This window comes from Diadema antillarum, unplaced genomic scaffold (genome assembly GCF_040938485.1).
Source record: "Diadema antillarum isolate AM-2024a unplaced genomic scaffold, OU_Dant_1.0 scf00000128, whole genome shotgun sequence".
In the NCBI taxonomy this organism is placed as follows: domain Eukaryota; kingdom Metazoa; phylum Echinodermata; class Echinoidea; order Diadematoida; family Diadematidae; genus Diadema; species Diadema antillarum.
Window position 1 is genome coordinate 4,371,269 of NW_027271017.1, and position 22,213 is coordinate 4,393,481.

At 38.8% G+C, this 22,213-nt stretch overlaps 1 protein-coding gene across 1 annotated transcript in view; it reads left to right on the forward strand.

Annotated features, from left to right (window-relative positions):
* The first annotated feature begins 3,068 nt into the window (after window positions 1-3,068).
* LOC139720496 (rho guanine nucleotide exchange factor 11-like) overlaps window positions 3,069-22,213 on the forward strand; it is a 219,763-nt gene continuing 200,618 nt past the window's right edge. Inside the window, exon 1 of the mRNA XM_071631850.1 lies at window positions 3,069-3,330. The gene's annotated coding sequence lies outside the window, so the exon portion shown is untranslated. The remainder of the gene's footprint in view (window positions 3,331-22,213) is intronic.

The following is a 22,213-nucleotide window of genomic DNA, read 5'->3' on the forward strand; positions in this document are numbered from 1 at the left end:
TTCAGTATTATTCGTGAAAGTTTATCAAGACAATGATGCTCCACATTTTATAGACGCATCTCCTCATTATCATTATCAATATAGGCCTATTCTGTCGTTTAAAAAATAAACAAGCAACTCGGTTCATGAAAATTTTCAACAAAGAGTGTAAATGTTATTCATGAATCAAAACAAGAGAGAGAGAGTGGGGAGGGTTATAATTGAAATATTAATATAGATAGATATGGATAGAGAGATACTGTTATAGATTATACTAAGTGCTCGCGCTTGCGTTTGTTGTTTTGTTTTGTGTGTTGTTGTTGTTTTTTTCATCAACAAGATCTGCAACGCTACGAGACGACGACGCGGCAGAATAATGCTGTTCTGCACATGCGCGAAACAGGTGTTCCCATTGTCCAATCCGGGTCGAGGAGTTGCGTCTTTAATAGCGTCGCAGATCTATGCGTGAAAGTAGCGCATTTGTATTAAAATCAATAACACACCTCTTTTTTCAAATACATATTTATGATGGAGGACATTGCATTGAAATACAATAATTGCTTTTGTTGTTGTTGTTGCTGTATCAATCTTATTTTTATGGTTCCTGCCATAAATGTTTATAAAGCTGTGGTATATGACTCTTGAGTGCAATCGATAAGACATGTATCAATTATCTTTCATAAGGAGACTTAATCTTATATGCACAATTGATCGAAATCTAAAGGACAAGTCCACCTTCATATACATAAGGATTGAGAGAATGCAGCAATATTAGTAGAACACATCAGTGAAAGTTTGAGGAAAATTGATCAATCCGTTCAAAAGTTACGAATATTTTAAGTATCTGTGCTGTCACTGCTGGAAGAGAAGACTACTACAGTGTATGATGTCACATGCGTACAACTATATAAGGAAAATAAAAAGAGAATTTCACAAAACTTTACTTTTTGAATAAAGTGCACATTTCTTCGACTTGCTACTGACGTATGCTAAGGGTAATATTATTCCCCCTGCCTTCTGAAAGAGACAAGTCGAGTACGTGTTCTTTTGTTATGCGAGAAATATGGAAATTTTTTTATGTTGAATTTTCTTTATTCTTTCTTTATATCGTTGTACTCATGTGACATCACAAGCTATAGTAGTCTTTTCATCCAGCCGTGACTGAGCAGAAACTTCAAAAATTCATAACTTTTGAACGGATTGTCCGATTTTGCTCAAACTCTCACTGATGTGTTCTACTAATATTGCTGCATTCACTCAACCCACATGACTATGAAGGTGACCTTGTCCTTTAATGAACCGCCATCTGCAATGTTTTTTTTTTCTTCAAGGAAATGGTAGTGTAAAAGAGGTAATGTCAACTTTGACTCTTGAATTACGTCATACAACAAACACCAGTTTGTGGTACTCAAGAGACGGCACTGTTATGCAGATGGGGGTTCGCTGAGTATATCTATTACATTTTCGCGAAATTTGCTCTCTGCTGATTTGTATACATAGTGCGAAAACAAAAACATGCAAATATTTGAAACCGATAGCAAAACAAAAACATACAAATATTCAAAAATGAATCAATAAAAAATAATTATATTTCCTTCACGAATGATTGTAAAGAACTAAAGTTTACTGAAAACGGAAATTCAAAATACCTCGAAATCGTCCTTTTGTACAGTAGCTCGTTCACTGGAGACAGGCATTTTAGTTAAAAGAAATCAAAATACATGTCAAATATTTTGAACGTTTGCTTTGTTCTGCATAGGTTTATAAACTTAAAGCATAAAATAATGTACCCTGAGGCAACTCAATGTAAAAAGACAGGGGCGGATCCAGGAATTCTGTAAAGGGGGGGGGGGGGGCGCAACTAATATTTCTGGTGCCACTTCCGGGTTTCATTTCATTTTTTTCTTTTTATTTCTTTTGTTTTTAACGATAAATAAAGGGGGGGGGGCGTGCGCCTCTAGTGCGCCCCCTCTGGATCCGCCACTGAAAGACATAACAAAAACAGAACTAACCAGGAAAACTACAAAAGAAGAAGAAGAAGAAGACAACACCAAAGCCAGTATCCTTGTATTAAAATAAAGCAAGCAAAAGGAGATATGAAAGTGATGTAATATAGGGGCCTAATAGTGACAATAATACATTTTCATGGGGCATCATAATCGATTAACATTCGGCAAGATTTTAATGGGTCCAAATTTTTCCATTATGAATTCATAACTTTCGGTAAGTTTTTAGTCTCTTTCGATTCACTTTTCAGGATCATATGGACTCGTAGGTCCTTATTTTTGTAACAAAATTGATAGTAAGAATAATGTTAATGTACACGATGATGATGATGACGATGATGATAGCAAATTACGATAGGCCTAGATGGTAGGCCTAATATCATTGTTACAATATCCTTATTATTATATTCAATTGTACAAGCATTATAATGATTGTTTTTATTATCAGTTTTAATCGTCATCATCATCATCATAACTATCAATATTATTACATTCACATCATCACTATCACCATCATCATCATCATCATCATCATCATCATCATTATTGTGTTACATATTTTTATATTAACGCAGCTCATCGACGATTTGTCACAACACTTTGATTGTTCGGGATTGTCTGACATCATAAGCATGAAGGACTTTCCCTGAAAAAGAAGCAGACTTTTAAGAGAGGAAATAGAATGCAAGTGATCGGCGGTATTGAGTTATTTTATCATCAACTCGGTAAGTGGTAATTTTGAAGAAAAATGTTAGTTACGGCGGAAATTCAGCTGCTAAATCCAGGAAGTAACCTTTGTACCATAAGGCGGCCATCTTCGGGAGCCGCTTAACAGCGCGGATGAAAATTTAGAAAGTTGTTCGACTGTTCGTAACTTTTTATATCGCGTTTCATGTATGCATATTCGAGTGAATGATTATATATTAGTGCAAGTTTTGAGTACCATGATGATTTTGATGAAACTTTCATTGACTGTAAGGTAATTACAGTTCATTTATAGAACTATTTTGTTGGAACGTGGAAGCTGTGTATCGCTGGCTTGTGTGCACTTCAGTTTAGCAATGTCTACGTCGTCTATCTATTCAGCACACGCTAGGCTGAGCTTGCTATGCTCGCAAAGTGTGAGTGTGTCATATTCCACATAAATTTACGTACATGTACTAATATACGCACGACTATGCAAGGCACAATATCACCTGAATGGATGAATACCGACTATTTCTGGACTACTGGATTTAATGGACATCCTCATGAAGTTGTGATAAAAGTGTTTTTCTTGTCATCTGTACATTCAATCCGTGTCTCCGACGTAAATCAGCGCTAAAAAGGTGGCTCGCTCAGATTTGTAAGTTTGACAGAGGCGTGATAATGTGTTTATGTGCAGTGCGGTGGTAGAGATGCTACCGAACCACTCGGTGTCTGTGTGTGTTATGTATTGGTTGTGACCGCTATAACCCCATCCCCCACACTGCCGAGCCCTGCAGTGCCCCGTGCCGTATTGTGCGAAGCATGCATGCTCCGACGGCCTCGGCTCACTCGCTTGGCGATCACCTTGCGATCACACGAATGGCGAATTTTTAGGGTGGAGACCTGAACATAACCCGAAACGTAAACATTCGTGTAAGGAGAGCCGAATCGTGCTATTGATATATGGGGATTGTATTAAAGCATAACGTTACATGTCTGATTTGCACTTTTTACTCTTCTACAAAATGTTAAACTAGACCTAGCTCCTTAGCTGCATTCCATTCTTTTCTAGAATCTAGCAGTGGCACTGCACTGGCTAGATGTAGGAAACCCACATTGTTAGAAAATAGTGTTAGATCTTCATCGCAGGTTAGTGAAACCACAACTTGAGTTGTAAATTTATGGGGGGGGGGGGGGGGGGGAGTTTGTAATACTTGTAACTGTAAGCTAATGTCTGATTGTTGAGGTTCTAGACCTAGTGGCTTTAGACTAGTAATAGGATAGAGGTTTGATTCTTTGCTTTGCCACTTTGTGATGTTGGGTAGATCTAAAACGGTGAGTAACGCCAACGGTTAGGCCTAACGTTAAACATTGACAACAGGGACCAAGATGTTCAAATACCAATTACCATGCAGACTTCGATGGATGATGGTATATTTAAATAAACCTAGTTTTTGAAAGGTCAAAGTCTGTTTACTCTAATCCAAAATTCATTTAGATCGATGATGTAACTATACATAAAAACCAACCAGTTGCACATTAGGTCATTGCATTGCGTATTTCATCATGTACAGTCCTTGCGTAGACCTACCTGGCAAGGTAACTATACACAGGCCAGTCGCTGTAACAACGTGACAGGGCTGTACCAGGATGGTGCACAACAACAAAGCAAGCACAAAGCGAACATGGCGATCACATTGAGTTTTGATACTTGACATCATTTTTGTCACCTCAAACTCGGTAAAGATAATCTTCATTAATTAGACCTCATTTCTATGCTATCGATATTGACATTTATACACAATTCACAATTTTCCGAAAACGAAGATTATATGCAGCATGTGCAAATGGTACATCGTCTTTCACTGATAGCCATTTTGAATAATCGGGAGTTTACGAGACACACACACATTTTAAAAGTCATCTTCAATAATCTTCAGAATTGAAGGATGTAGAATAAACAGAAGAAGAGGGAGGAGGAAAAGCAGACACATAGAGTAAGACATTCTATGTCATCTGCAAAATGCAACTTACATTTGAAGAAAAAAAAAACACCATAAAAACAATATTTTGACAATATCCCCCTATACCTTGCAGTAGTTTGCTGTACACACCTGTATGAACATGTAAGTTTGATATTTTGGGTGGTCTTTTCTGTTACCTGTTGCAGCAGCCAAAATATGTTGTATGTTTCATGTGAGCTGAAGCCCCAAGTAAGCTGAAGTCATGTGTATCTTGTGAGAAATACTTGGGGTCATACACGTAAACACAAAGATTTGTCTCTTCCAAGTATTAGTACACGTCAGCCGCAAATGTACAAAGATCCACAAAGTAGGCCTACAGTGTAGTCAGGTGCTTGAAGTATCGATTTTCAGTCATTTTTTTTTTTTTGGTTGTTGTCTAGAACTTAATAGCATGCTTCACAGATTAATTTTTCTTTTATTTTCTCTTTCTCTCTCTACCAGGACACATGATTTATTAGCCAAGCCTCATTTTGACTCATATGTTTGAAAGCTCCTTTATTTTTCTTTCTTTGACTCCCATCCCTACCCCCTTTTTTACTTTCTAGCATTTGAAATTGATCATGAGACTGTATGTTTTACCAGTTCCGCAGTAGGTTGGATCAATGCAGTGAGATGTGATGAGTCTGAAAAAGAAAATTAAAACAACACACCGGTCTACCAAAGAATTTTTGTTTGGGATTAAGTACTGAAGGGATGGTATCTATGTGTAATTGTTGGCATACATACTGTGTTTGTCGTGTAGACTTTTATTTTCATTTTTGACGCTCTGAACCTCCAGACTGTCACATGCATGAAAAAAAAAACAAACAACAAAACAAAACAAACAAACCAGCAAATGAACTTTCACAAAACAAAGCAAAACTTAGAAACATCGGTATAAAGCGCTATATACAAGTAAATGTTATTCATTATCATAATATAGATCAGGCATTAGTATTAAATTCAGCATATTAATGCTGTAAGCAGACACTGGAAATGTAAACTGTATGAAAGGTTACAGCAGTACATGTACATTTTGTACATGTACAACTGTACACTGCATATCAATAGGTAAGAACAGTGCAGAGACTTTAGATCATGGTGGTCTTTAAAAATATTTTTGCTGCACAAAGTAAAGAAAGTGTGAGTCATGATTAACCGCTGTTACATTTGTATAATAGTTAATGATAAATCACTTTTATTCTAAAAACATTTATATAGTCCTCGATACAAAAGTTTGTAAAGCAGACCAATGCACATTCTTCCACAAGACTCAACTCTGTCTTGAACATCCACTTCCTGCTATACAAAACACTATGCGATCTAACATGTTGTACCACTTTGGATGTCACAACCACAACCTGAAGTACAGGTTGTGGGTGATTCCTGATGTAGGCATAGGCTTCTTCAAGTTGTCTTTTTACTCAAGATCAGTAGTAAAGGATCTGGGAGCCATCAGACCAGGGCACAGCGGTCAGTGCAAATTGAACAACACACTTCACACAGGCTGCTTTAATCACCCTTCATCAGAGAGATCCAGCCTCCTACTGTAGGCCTATATCGTCGCTGGGGTGACAAGACCTTGTATCTGAAACTTTGGTGAAAATGTCTTTTTTTTTTAATTAATGGTCAAATAATGGGTTAAGTGATGTCCTGTCCAAATCCTAACTGTCTTACTCCAAAAATGAAGCCACCACGGCATGTCAAAGGAAAGGCTATCCCATTCGCCACAGTGCTTTTGCCGCCATGTTTTTTGGCTCTCCTGAACATTTGACATTTTGTAGATACGAGGTCTTGTCGCCCCAGCGACGATATGCTCTCACACTGTGCATACAACTTGTATACCACTGCAATTTAGGTTTATTCCCTGTCATGTTTTTTTACTTTCCAGGGGTCGCACTTAACTTTTTTTTTACTAGCCAGGCGGACTACTTAGAATAAATTTTGACACTGAAGCAATATTTTGGCTAGCCAGACGGACTAGTAACTTCAGAATTGTATGATTTTTAGCTAGTCCGACGTGATTTTGGGTGGCCAATGGCTAGCGGACCATCGCCAATTACGAACCCTGCTTTCACTGGACATGATACATGTACTGTACATTTTACTAAAGATCGATTTGTGCTTTGTCTACGCACCATGTCTGTACTTCATGACACTCCATACAGCTACTCGCCTCAACCACCATCCCAGTATGTGGGCATACACTGTATCATGAAGGTCATACCAGTCACATGACTGCTATTTGTCTTTCGTCCTCTCTTGTTTCTTTGTTTGTTTTGTTAGTTTGCTCTTGTTAAAAACTCAGAAGAAGTGATTAAAAAGAATCAAGTATTTTTTTTATGGCCCCAAACAAAAAGATTGCTCTGTGCATCCCTCTTGATCACTAGCACAGAGAAAGAAAGTACAAAGTCATGTCTGGACTGAGAACACCAGCTTTGCATACGTACACAATCATGAAAGGAAAGGTTTTTGCAACATCTGTCACGATTGAGCCTAGCAAAGTGGACTGGAGTAGTTACAGGGAACAATTCTAGAAGTCCCTTTCTGCGTCATTCGCTGCCATGCCTTCCTATTAGTATGCTTGGAGTCGTCACCAGTGTTTCGAAGCCCCTCTCAGTTTGACCACAGTCTGTAGCTAGCTGTATCTGGCATCAGTGCATGGTGCATGGTATTGGGGTGGATAGGAGGCACATTGGTGGGTAGCGGCTGAGGCTGCGTTGGGTCGAACCGGGGCAGAGCTCGGTGTGGTGGTGAGCCCTCGCCTCTGACCTCACAGCTTGAGGCCATGTTATCGTGCGGGGTACACGTTTAGTCTTGCTTGCGTGTAGTCTACAGCGCAAGAGGTATTAACCAATTCATACCACCGTATACACTATACTGTGTGCCTGTTGTTAATACAAAATGCATAATACAAGTACGGTATCGCGTACATATTACCAGTCATTACGGAAGTGAAAGTACCGTGCACTTGCAGACAATGAGGTTACATTTTGGTGAAAATGGTCAGTAATCTCTGTGCATGGTTATGTCTCCTACACTAGCAGTCTTTTTGTGTATGTTTATGAGCAAAAAAAAAAAAAAAAAAAGATTAAAAAAAATAAACAATGACGATGATGCATACATTTATATTGCCAATGCAGAGGACTGTCTAGAAATGACACTGTACTTTCTTACAAAATATCTTGACAGGATTTTTTTTTTTTTTCTGAAATTGTAGTCTTCCTGTGACATTTTTGTCTGTAGTTTATTTTTTCCCCTTTATATCTTCTTGTGTATGATGATTGAGAGCTAATTCTTAGAAGTGTTGTGATATTTCATCAGACAATTTTCCCCTTAACTAGATTTGGGCTTTGTCAACCCAGGATTGAGGACAAGTCCGGAGTACATGTATACTCAGGCAGGCATCTATGGGAAATGCTTGTTTTGATAGCAAAATCAGTCCGTCCTCAGTGGATTAACCTGTAGGAGAACTTTACCTGAAGAGAAAGGTGATTTGATTGAAAGCAGGCGTATGAAACCAGCAGGTTATTAGAAAATCTGGGGGAAACTACCTAGTACAATGTATGACAAGAAAGAAAAAAAATATGAGAAAAAGAGAACATGTAATAAATGCTATCAGTATTAAATGACTACGATGTATAAATGAAAGTCAGTGTTGCAGTGCCAATTTGTATCATGCCCTTGTAGTGGTTCCTTACATTCTGTCTCCTTGTCAGATTCGCACTGTACGCTGCTGTTACACTGTATGTTTCTTCTGGATCACACGTGTGGCTCTGAAGCTATATAATGTGAAAATGATGCTGTTTTTAATAGATAAACTTTGTATGGCCATGACAAATGCCATGTAATCAGCATCATACAAAGATTTGTACATTTCGTGATGGCCATGCCTGACATATGAATTGCCAGAGGATTTGTCATTATTAAACTTGCAAGCGCTTGAGCGGTCACAACTTTCCTATTACAGTTGTACTAGTAACTTTGTTCCAGTGCAAAAGATAGCATGCAGTCCGGAAGATGTCAATGTCATTATAAAACTTTGCAGTACAACATGCACTTCTGACAGGGCTAATGTCTGTCTTGCCTTGATGAGGTGTTCGCTGAGCCGTAGCTCTTGTTGCGCTGCTCTACAGCCACATAACCTTCCCGCATGAATTCCCCTTGTAAGAGAGGAAAAATGATGCTTCTGATTGTTCATGGTCGTTCCCAAAACCTCACACAGCCCCACCCCACCCCATCCCCCTGGCTTCTTCATTTTCTAATCTCCACAGTGTATAATGGCAGTGGAGCATACGTTTCCCATTAGATGGTCGAATAGGCTCTGTCCCACGCATCATTAGCTGGACATAGAGTAAAGTTGGCATCACGTTCAGCTCCTATGAGAGTGTTTTAACAACTCATGCTTACAAGGCGTATTGTAGCAGTTTGAGAAAGAAAGGGAAAACATACACAAAATGTTTGTGGAAATAATGTATATTGGTAAATTGTCTCTCTTCCTATGCTGCACATACACGTTGTATAAGGCCAAATAGTGGAGGGACTCTATTACATTCTGTGCATATCAGCTTCAATACTGACTACAATAAAAATCTGTTTTGTAGTTTGTTGTACAAGGATGTACAAATGTAGTACAGTGATGAATAGTCATCCATGAATTTGCTAACAATTTGCATGCAACTCAAATTGTTGAAATTGGCAGCTCTTAATTTAAAGTTAATCTGTGTATTTTTAATAGTAGGTTTCATTATGTACAACCTGTAAATGTGTCTGCATACATTAGATGTGCGTCATTCTGAAATATGAGCTGGATTTGCAAATTGCACTATTAAAATACACTCTCAAGTTTGGCAAAGAATTTTGAACCAATGTGATAATCTCAGCCATCAAACACTCATTCACATTTGTAAACTGTTTCACAAGATACATTTTTTTTTTTTTTTGTAGACTGTCAGTGTTTCCGTTAAAGGGATGGTATAATTTTGGTTGAGATGGGGCTTCAGGTTTCCAACTTTTTTTTTTTTTTTAAAGATAATGAGTAATCTCTTATGAAATATGAAAGAACATGCCATTCTCAGATTGATTTTAAAAGTTTCTTTGATGAAAATTGGTTTTGAAATTGCTGAGATATCCCAAAACAAAGAGGTCCTAATAAAAGGTTGGACCCACTTTTTATTAGGACCACTTCGTTTTACTGTGTTTGTGGATACCTCAGCCATTTCAAAACCGATATATATATTCATCAAACAAACCTTGAGTTCCTCTTAGTATTATATGCTCTTTAATATTGTATTATTTAGAGGTTTCTAGTTATATAGCAAAAAGTAAATATGATTCACTGAATCATCCATCTCGACCAAAACTATATCATCCCTTTAAAGCTAAAAGCCTACCGTACATACATGTATGCTGCCCAGAGTTTGGGGTACATGTTTCTGTAGGAGTCTGTGAGGACAGTGTCCCGTATTTAATATAGAGAGCAAACAGCGAGCGTGTACCCGGGTGGTTGATAGGAAAAGTGGAGCCAGAATTAGATGGCATAACCGCTGATATTGGTCATTGATCGACCAAGCAGTGCGCTTGACATTGAAAACTGGTTTAACCTCATTGAGATTGATTGCCCACTTCGTCACTCAATGCCAAAAAGAGGAAATAACTAATAAAGTAAAGAGTTTTGGCACCAAAACCAAGAGCAAACAGGCCTTTATTTGTTTTCGGTACCATACTGATGCTACTGAAGGAATTAGTCAGCATAGATTTTGTATTTTTTGTCCTCAAATATGTTTAAAATTTGTTTTTTACTGGGTGTCAACAATTTGTCGATGACATGGCTTTTATATTATACCTTCTTTTTTTTTGTATGCCAGAGACAAACCCACAAAGATCAGAAAACACAGAATTGAACAAAATTAAGTGCCTTTTATACAATTTTTTTTTGCAAACATTAAACTAAACAGAGCAGATGGACGTAACAAACAATATATTGGTACGATACGTGAAAGCAGTACAGGATGTACATATAATGCATTTAAATCTCCTCCATCGTAGGCTGCCGTCCTCTGTAATCTACATTTTGTATGAATGAGCCATTGTAAATCCACATTATACAGTACAAACGTAAGTGATATCACAAATGTAGGATGAGCGTCATCTGTACTCGTACAATGTAGTTTTGCTTTCTCTTCCAGTCATGTGAACATTACAGATTTGGAGATGGAGATGCAAGTATGGAGAAATGAAAGAGCTACATTTTATGGCTCATTGATCAGTCAATCAAACGCCGACACGGCAGAAATAAATTCCCGCGTTGAACGATTCAAGTAGCATTTGTGTAGGAAGTGTGTTTGAAGCATTGGATTATATTTTCCTGCATGTACACCATACAACTATACGTAGTGGAATAGCCATCCTGATAATGCAAAGTGGTACAGTTTAATGGAACTTCTTCCCTCGAAAGATGGAATGAATATGGATGATTGTGAAAGCTAGCAAGCATTGGGATATTTTTACCACTTGGATTCAAACTGAATTGATCCAAAATCACTGGTCACAAATTTCTTCAGGAAATGTGCATTATGCATGGGTACATTAGTCCAGAGTGCTCTTGGCAGGGGATACATGTTTAGCACTGGAAAGATAAAATATGATGTAGTATGCTTGTGAATGTACAACATACATACGCTTGAAGAGTCCTAAAAATTGCATCGCTATTATACTCACATGTGGCAGAGATACATGTATAATGGTAACATATCCCATTTCCACAGATATTTATGCAATTTGGTATCAATCTTTGGCAGTTACAGTGTACACTTTGCTGCCGAGTGTTTTCACTGACTAAATAAGAATGCTTTTGTAACATTTATTGATAATGCAAAAAACGAACAACAAGGAAACAGAAACAGAACAAAGATGAAAAAGCCACCCAACAAACCACTAAATTGATTTTTCAATAGGAATAAAGTCTTTGCCAGACTTCTGAGAGCTTGTGGTTGCAAGTTTATTGCACCAGAGGTGTAAATTTTAACCCCCGTGGGAGTCAGTGTAGAGTGCAGTGCACTTCTCAAAGAATGTACCCTTGTGCCATGTAGTTTTGTTTTGAGACACCAAAATTTCACTTCTAGAAGGGCATTGTGTGTGTGTGTGTGTGTGTATGTGTGTTAGTGTGTGTGTGTTTGAGTGACTGGGTCACCACATGCGTGCCAGTGATAGACAGAACGAAGAAATGAGTCATTTTTATGTCGGATTTACTTTCATAAACATTTGCAGGATGGGATCTTTGTCCTTTTCTTGCTACCAACAATAAAATAAAGGTGGAATAAAGGCCCGTCTGGTTCTGGAATCCATTTATTGTCATGTCACATCAACTGAGCCTTGGAAATGCTACTTAATCAACAAGGGAATCTTAAATTGTATCTATTTTTTTTTTTACCCCCTCCATTTGTAGGTTGAGAGCTATTATTGAATTGTGGACTTTGATTCCAGTGGCTTTATGCAAGAAACATACTCAATTTCCATGATGATAATAGGATTTTTGCATGAATAAGTTTGAATATGTACCAGGTTGGCAAAGTGAACAGCTGTTTTTCAGAATACTGGTTTAACTTTAATGAGCAAAAACCGATTCATGAGGAATAGAAACATTTTTGTTCATCCCTAATACCTCAAATAGGAAAACTTTTGACATCATTTGGTTCTCATGTAGAAAGTGTAGGCATCATTTACGTGTAATTCTGGTAAATTGATGCGCATGAACTTTTGATGAAATGACCCCCTTTTCTCGTGGTTAACATGGAAAGTGCCGGCGACTCAAAAAGTATGTTCTGCGAGCTCTTTCAGCTCTCCGCAAAAGTGGGCTGCCTCTCTGCAAAGACCGTGCTTTGACAGAGTGATGTGTCTAGAGCCTTGTCTCGTCACAGCGAACCGCAGACGAGTAGAGCTCGTCATTTGCTCTGCTTTTGATATCTTACTCGCGTGGATGATCCCGTCCACCCCTCCTCCCCCCCCTTCCATTCCATTCCATTCCACGTGCGGAGCGGGGTAATTTGATCATTCATTTGATGGCATCCATTTTTGTTTCAGACTGCGCTACCCCCGCGATCAATGTGATGAATTTCTCCCGGAGCCAGCCGAACCCTGGTCACAGCACTTGCCACAAATTGGCGGCAAGAGACGATTTTTCTCGGTGATTGCACCCATACCTCCATCCCTTTTTTCTCGGCCGAAAACAGGCTCTTCTGTGACTGGCTTGCGGGCAGGAGGTTTTTTTTGGGGGGGGGGGGGGGGGGGCATCACTAGCAGCTGCTAAATTGGCAATGGAGATGTGTGTGGGAGAGAGAGACAGAGAGACAGAGAGACAGACAGCAGAAAGACAGACAGACGACAGAAATGAATGAAGACGAAGGGGAGTGGGTGGGTGGAGAATAAGATACAATGTATTTACTGCTCATCGTTCAGGGAATATCTTGTAGGGTACCTTCTGCTGCAAAATTGGAACATATTTCAGCGTGAAAGTTTGCAAGAATTTGGCGCACAAGCAAAGATGCACAAAGGGTAACAAGTGGAAATTTTTAAAAGATGTGAAGATATGTACAGAAATACTTTCATTTGCTGGGTTTTTAGTCAAGTTCACTACAGATTCCCAGCTTAAAAAGTTGATTGCATGAAAGTTTTTTATGTGTAAATGTATATCCTGAGAAATTATACTGATGACTCCCCCCCCCCCCCAACAGGGTTCCATGGACCAATCTTTATTGGATGTGGTATATATATTTTTAACATCTTTTGACCTTTACAAAATAGAAAATTAAACGAGAACGCGCATCTTTATTCTTTGTTCTTTCAAAATTAGCGAGGCTGCATAGAATGCTCATGTACATTCTTTTTTATACCCCCGCCAAACGAAGTTTGAAGGGGGTATATAGGAATCAGCGGACGGTCGGTCGGGCGGTCGGGCGGTCGGTCGGGCGGTCAGTCCGTTGCAAATCTTGCGTCGCGAACTACTTCCTCAGTTTTCAACCGATTCCCATAAAACTTGGCACAGATGTGTGCCTTGGGTTGTAGATGTGCAAGACGTATTTTTTGACAATACCCAAAAGTACGTTGCCATGGTAACGGCATATTATGGGCAAAAATGGGTACAAATCTTGCGTCGCGAACTCCTCCCACAGTTTTTGATCAATTTTTATGAAATTAGGTACAGATGTTCATCTGAATATGTTAATGTGCAAGACACATATTTCCGCAGTGGCAAAAAGTGCGTTGCCATGGTAACGGCATGTTATTGGTAAAATATAGGGCAAAATGCTTCATGGCAAAACTGCTTCATCATTGTTCTTCCAATTCTCATGGAATTCATATTGAATGTTTGTCTTAGGATATAGGTCAGCATGACACATTTCTTGACAGTGACAAAAAGTATGTTACCATGGTAACAGCTCACATATTATGAGCCAAAATGATGGAAAATTTTGTGTTGCAAACTACTTCCTCAGTTTTTGCCCAATTTCCATGAAATTTGGTACAGATGTGTGCCTTTGGTTGTAGATGTGCAAGACGCATTTTTCGACAGTACCCGAAAGTATGTTGCCATGGTAATGGCATATTAATGGCAGAAGATCAAGGAAAGATCTTGCGGATTTAACTACTTCCTCAGTTTTTTTACCAAAGCTTATGAAATGTTGTTTGGCGGGGGTATAACCAGTCGCTGTAGCGACATTTCTAGTTTTTTTTTGTCATTACTGTCATGAAATCAGTACATGTTGCCTAATGATGTAGAAGTTAATCATAGGAGATTTGATTAGTGTAGGCATTGTACAGCATATAATAGAAGCCTTTCCCTGACATCAGGTCTGCCCAATCCACCATCACAGGTTTTTGTACTCCAGTGGGGGGCTTCAATGAAAGCAAGCTCTCAATCCAGGAGTCTTTTGATAGGCACTCAATGGGGGGATTATTACAGTCACCTGTGTGTGCAGTAATTAGGCAGATTAATTGACACTGTAGTGTCATCAGCTACACACACAACCACACACACAACCCACACATACAGTGTACACACACACACTGAAACAAAGTGCATGCCTTCAAAGCTCAGACACACACAGACTTACACCAACACACCAATGCACACAAATGCACACACAAATGCACACACACAACACACACATTTGTACTCAAACATACACTTTCTGTAGTGCATGCAATCAGATCTAGAGACACACATGCACCAACCAACACATGTAGACATACAGTACCTACATACATGCAGTAATACAAACACACAGATCTATACACATTATACAATTACAAACACAGACAGACAGACACACAGATAATGCTATCAAAACATACATACACAGTGCAGTATACCAGTGGTGAGTATCAGTCACAATACACTGTTCATTCACACACACACAGACACACATTCATGTACAGCTGTACTCGTGCTTGTAGTCAGTTGTATCATTACGTTGCATGCCTCATACAGTGTACCTGTACTCTGCCCAGGTTGCACAGCTTTTTGTGCAAAAGTGAAATATATCCTAGGTCGATTTTTTTTTCTTTTTGTAATGTTTGGATAACTCCTTTAGGTGCTTTCTTAGTCACAGCCAGTCCTGCTATTGTGTACCACAGAATGTGTGGGATGTGTAGTGGGTCTGGATTTTTTTTTTTTTTTTTTTTTTTTTGGGGGGGGGGGGGAGGGGTAAACTTAAGTTTTGCCCTTTTTCAGCCCCCCTTTCCCCTGCAGTGTACTGTACAAGTATAGGCGCTACACTAGCCAACAAGAGAGCTCGTAAGTCCCCACTTTACTTCCCTAACAGTTTTTGATACCATACTGGTGTCAGAGGCAGGCCTCCAGAGCAAGAAACATTGGGTGGTTTGTTCTGAGGCTGAAGGACACTGCTTTCTGTGGTTGGTCCAGGGAAAATAGACCGCACACAAAAGAAGCTAAATATTTATAGGGAATTGACAGGGCCCTTTGTAAGAGAGAGAAGAGAACTCCAGCTGAATGTTTTTCAGTGTAGATAAAGAAAGGGTGTTTAGTTTGTCATTCATTTTTTTTTCCTGCCCTGCCCCCCCCCCCCCCCCCCATTCAACCAAACTGTTTTCCATATATGATTGTGTAGACTAATTAAGATTGGAAAGGTGCCTTCTTGCCCTATGTAACTATATGTATATATCATGGTTGTTCCAACATGTTTGATTGAATACTGTAAAAACAATATTTTCACGGCATGAAATTTTCGCCAATTGGAGCTAACGGCCTTTTTTGCGGCATGAAATTTTCATGTGTTGCCTCTAACTTACAATGCATATGTAGTGTAAACAAGAACTTTTGTGTGCATTTTAATTTTGCAAATCTTTAATTGGCTCTTGCAAAATTTGCGAAATTAAAGTGCATGCAAACATTCCTCGTTTTTACAGTAGTGGTATGTATTCATGTGCATGTGGTGGTTGGCGTGAGATAGAGAATGAATAAGTTCTACCATTATTTAGCAACATTTGATATAATGATACAATACCAATTCTGGAACTGAGCTGTTTGCCAGACCATTTTAGAGAGACCCAGAACATCCCATTTGTAGAAGTGTACACACGATGATCTGGACATACTGTATGTGTATCATACACAGCATTGGCAGCGACACTGGTAACACACCCATGTGACACATACATTGTCACGAAGCAGTCCCCACGAATGCGTAGAGTTTCATTTAACAAATTATCTTCGAGGACGATAAAAGCCATTTTAAAGGGACCGTACAGTTCTGGTTGAGGTGCGAGTCAGGTTTATAACATTTCTAAGTGAGATATTAAATGACAAACCTCTTATGAAATATGAAAGAGCATGTAATTTTAAGAAGGATTCAACATTTATTTGATTAAAATTGGTTTTCACATGGCTGAGATATCCAAAAAAGTGATAATGATAAAAGCCGACAGGCCACGCCTTTTATTAGGATCTCTTTGTTTCGCCTTGTTTTTGGATATCTCAGTCATTTCAAAACCGATTTTCATCAAATAAACTTTTGATACCGGTACCCCTTAGAATTGCATGCTCTTTGACATCTCATAGAGTGGTTTCTGAATATCTGCACAAAACGTTAAAAAGCTAAATCCTTACCTCGACCAGAACTGTACACACCCTTTAATCTGAGAGAAATGTCTGAATGAGTCCCACCTGTAATGACCAGTGTCATGGAAATTCACTTTGTAGTCAAATTGGACTGTTGCTGCTGGACAGAAAAAAAAAAAGTTTCCTTGAATAGTCTTTCAAAAATACATGACAAGCATGCTGTGTGCAAGTACTTAGATTTGTGTATGTTGAAAGATGGCAAAACGGTTTCTAGTGCTACAGCTGTACGCTGTTCTGCAGTTAATGTGCTAAACAAACATGCGGGGGATCTTCAAGTGATAGAACACATGTTTAATATGACACAGCACCTGAGAACTTTTCCTTGAGTCTTCCATTGTGGGAATGATGACCCGTAAGTGACCTTGGTCCTGGGGAATGTGAAAAGCAGTTGTGCTTTTAGATACAAACAAGATGAAAATCAAATGATGTCAACTCGACTTTCAGAAAAACCAGATTCGGATAGTATGGATGTCGATTTGATTATTATACAAAGTTCTGTACATTGGATGTCAAGCAATATAAAAAAAAACAACAACTATTGATTCACAGAACTACTGAATGCCATATAAACAGAATAATCGTACATCATAAGTATAGATAGTATGTGGGACTAGTAAGTTTTACTTTGTGATTACTTTCTCTCTTTAATTGTATACTCCTTTTATAAAAATGTGAATGATATCCGCATTATTTGGTCATCAATCAGAGCAGGACCAGAGTAATATGTTTGTTTTTGACGGTTTACTTATCCGCTGATATGGCACATTGTGACCAGGCGTGGAGTCATAAAAGTTCCAAATACAATGTTGTAGTAGTGAGGCTTATTGAAAGCTGAACTCAAAGTTATGACGGATTGATGTTTAGAGCAAAATCGTGCCATAAAGTTCTTGTAGTCTTCCAGGCATTAAATATGCCATGCCTGCACAAATATCTAGTTGTGTTCATGTACGAAGGGATTGCTAACTACAGTGTTAAGTTTGAATACATTATTATTTATTATCATATCATAATCAAGGAGAACGAACCGACACATCGCCATTTGACTCCGCAGCAGCAAAGGCTAAGCCTCGATAAGAAACCGAAACCATCGGCAGGTAATAACTAATATGGATGGGCAGGAGAAATGACTGCCGCCTGTCTAAAATGCGACATTCAGTCTTGGTAGACATACACAATCACTCTCTATCAAGTAGGGAAGCCATAGTCTGTGCCTCAGCCATATCTCAACCATGTCTTCCTTCCTTCATTCATTCATTCATGCATGCATTCATTCATTCATTCATTCATTCATCCATTCATTCATTCATTCAGTCAGTCAGTCATATTTTCCATCTCCGACAGAAACATAGAAATATGAGAATCTACAGAAAATATAGTGTATGCATTGACAATATACAAGTCTTCAATTATGGTATAAACAATGAAGGTAAAAATGTGTCAGGAGTACATGTGAAAATGCTAGAAATGGGGAGGAATGCTAAAGAAGTCATGCATGTTCCTGTCCCCCAAATCATAGTATGTAATGATACAAACTATAAAGGAATCTGTACTCGCCCTCTCTAGGAGAAAAGTTATAGAAGTTACATGATGAAGACGTGCATGGAATACTGTATTTGTGTAGCAGGGATCTTTGCCTGATTCGTATAGATGAAGTCTTTTTTTGTCCTTTTTTGGGGGGTCTTTTTTTTAGATTTTTCTTTAAAGGACTGTGTCAAGTTTTTGTTATCATTGTAATTCTCTCTCGTGAACCAGGAAAAAGGAAGTCTGGAAATCAGACTATGCAATAGGGAAGTTTATATTCCGCTTGCGATTCATCCTCATAGCTGTCTGTGGTTGTTTATGGGAGACTCCAGTCGCGAGGCGGTCACCGTAATCAACAAATCAAGGTTACCTCAGATTCCACTCTCATGATTGTGTTGATTGCAGGAAAATTGACCCCATCATTACTATTCTTGTTGAGATATGAGCATATCATGAATAGGGTAAGAATATTTAGATAGTTTGCTGTATGGTCAAAATTACAGCCCCACGCTACATATGTACACGTGTAGTTACTCAGACAAGTGGACCTGTGGGTTTGTACTTTGTAGCTCTCCAGTGTGTTTCTAGCAACCTAGGCTGTGTGGAGAGGCAGTAGTCAGACAAGTACGGGAACAGAGTCTGTCCATCTTCCCAACGGTAACACACTCAAGGAAGTTTTGATATTAGATCAATGCATCTGCACCCCCTTGTATTGACAGCACAGTTATCGAGTAGCACAAATCATGTTGCAGGGATGTACTGCTCGCCTACGTGTAGTCCCTCTTTGGTAAGACTAAGAGCACTACATGTGGTTTCATAGCTGTCATGTTCGGTTTACCATTTGCATACAATCTACTCCTGGTAAGATCCAGGGGTGCGTTCCAGTGCTCTCCTAAAGCAAACTGTACCGTACCGTACTTGCGCCAGAGGAGCGCTCGAACGCTCCTAAAGTGTACCGTATCGTACTGTACCGAGCCAAAAGTGGACTACTTCCCAATGTGCTCCAAAAGCGTACCAAAAGCGTATTAAAAGTTCGCTGTGAAGCATGCGCGTATCATGCGCATATGTCACAGTGCAAAGACATCATTCTCTTTGTTCGGGACAGCTGCAAGTAGTTCAAGCGCCAGGTGAATGACATTCTTGCTACAAAAATGCTTGACCTCTTCTAAAAAAAGCCCATGAGGTTGTACGCTTTCTCAACAGAGCGCTCAAACGCTCCAAAACTGAGATGGTACGGTACGGTACGCTTTAGTTCAGTTCGCTTTGGTTCACTTAAGAGCGCTCGAACGCACCTCAGGTTTCCACTTTGATCATTACCCAGTTTTACCCTTTGCATACAATGTACAACTCCTCCAGGAAAGATCCAGGTTTCCATTTGCCCCCAGTTGGCAGTACTCATTGGCAACCTAGAGCTCTACCCTACCAGCACTTCTACAGAGAGCTTGGACAAGTCAGATCCTTGAACTGTTATATGACCGACAATGTTACCCTTTGAAGACCAACATCCAGAAAGCCTATCAATATTTTATGACTTTTATAAGCATAGCGCCCAAGAGACGGAAAAAGTTATGTGGAAACCCCATTTAATTTTATGCATTTTTTTTCCTTCCACAGCACATAAGATATTAACAAAATTACAAATGATCTTGAGTACATGTTGGTTGACTACAAGATGAAACTTCAGAGGTATAGGTATGTAATTAACAATTTGAGAAAGTGTATTAAACGTTTCAAATCACACTTGCTGCATTATCTATGTTGTGAGACGAAAAAATGGAGGGTTCCACTGAAAAGCAGTGCTTGTATACTGTGGACAGCTCATGCAATTGATGCAAAAACATAGACTTCATTCCTGATAAAAGTAAAATATAGAGTATACTGTTATTCAAAAACAGGACAGACATTACAGGATAGATAAGGCAGGAAAATACAAACACAAAAGTACCGCTACATGGGAGATTGTGTTGTAAAGGCCAGCATACTACTAATGAGGAATCAAACAAGGATGATCAAGAAAGTGACTTGGAATAGCAGGTGATTCAGCGGAGCTGTAAAGCTGTAAACAGAGAAAAATCAAGTACCCCGTTTTGTATTTTGTTACACCGAGATGGGGAGGTAAAAGCCACACAAGGAGCAAATGTAAATTTCAGTAAAATTGGACAGTGAATGGAAAGCTTTATTATGGAACATTGGATCTAAACATGCTTTTACCGAGCAGTGATGGTGATTGTATCAGCATCTATGCAAATTAGGTTAGATGATGTTGATGTCATCACCTCGTGAGTGTGACACTGATCTGCACACTAATATTTACTAAATTTCTAGTATGAATGATAATCAGAATATCCTGTATCCCCTTTGTGTAAGAATATACTGTAGTGTTGTGACAATCCACAGTAGCATTGCTGACTATTCAGGGGAGTGGTGGTGTAAAGCTGTATGTATACTGATATAATAATCAACCAAAACATGATTTTTAAAAAATGTTTTGCAGTACAAATTTCAGAGAGTGCCGTGATGTAATGACATCATCACCTCATCTAATTTGCATATGGGTGTGACCGATTTTGCTGTATATCAAACAGGTGACACTTCAAATTCTGTGACTTTCTTACATTTATAGTCTATGAAGACAAATGATATTGCTGCTATTCAATTTGTTATTCTATCATACATTGTATTTTATGGAATCACATTTGCCCACAGAGAAACATTGAACTTTTAGATATTAGCACACATGGTAGGGAAAGAACATTGTGTACATGTAGCCTGTATACAGTACAGCTGTATCTCACAAAAGCACATTGCACTCTTCTGTATATAATACATTTTTTTTTCTCTTTATCATTCAGAGAACCAGTGAGGCACAACCTTTTGCAACAATTGCACCTCCTGAAAAGAGGAAAAGGAAGGGGGGGGGGGGAGATAAGCAGGTATTGTTGCCTATAAGTCTTGCGTTTCATAGCTGAGGGGGACACAGTACAGGTGTACAAATATAATGTGAGGCAGCCAGTCATGGAGGAAAGAGGGTGCATTGTTTTCCCTCCCCTTTTTATACCATGTGTACATGTATTGTATATTCTATTCCCCTTTGGATTTGTACAATTTCTGTGTGTGTGTGTGTGTATGTGAAAGACAGTGTATCAGTATGTGTGTGTGTGTGTTACAGGAATACACATGCCTTTTGTACTTTATTTCAATTGGGAGAGGTACTAATTATGTGGTAGCTACAGATGTATGATGTGTTCTATTGCCATGCACATTATTATCAGTCCCTCTTGCTATTGTTATTACACTGTGAGTTTTTGTATGTCCTAGATATGACAGGTGTGAATGTTCATGGTATGTTATGTGTGTTTGTGTGGTGTATGTGTGTGTTCCTGTGTTCCTGTGTTGTGTGTAAAAGTGTGTGTGTGATATCATGTGTATTGCTTGTATGTTAAATTTGTATGTAGGACTATGGCTATGAATGCCTTCATTCAAGAGGGTGGGGTGATGGTTTATACTGTGTGGTTCTATTGTGATGCTAATGGACAAAACAAAACAGTGTCCACATGATCTTTTGTGGAAGTGATTACCTTTATGCTTATCTGTACATTGTTGCATTTGTGTGTTTATGTCGACAGTTGGCTTGCACTGTAAGTAGTGGTTCTACAGTGTGTGTGTGTACACTGCAATGGATTGACTTTGCTGGATCATTTTAACCCCCTTTCAGATGGCCGAAAAACCTCTCTTGTAATTGTGGTTGTAATGAAGAGTCGTGATTGTAATGGAAATATATGTAATTCTCACGTATGAAAGCAAATTATTGTACTCAACGATTCAAGAGTCTTGATTTGTATACTGTAGGCCTATGGATGTCTGTAGGTGTTTTCAAA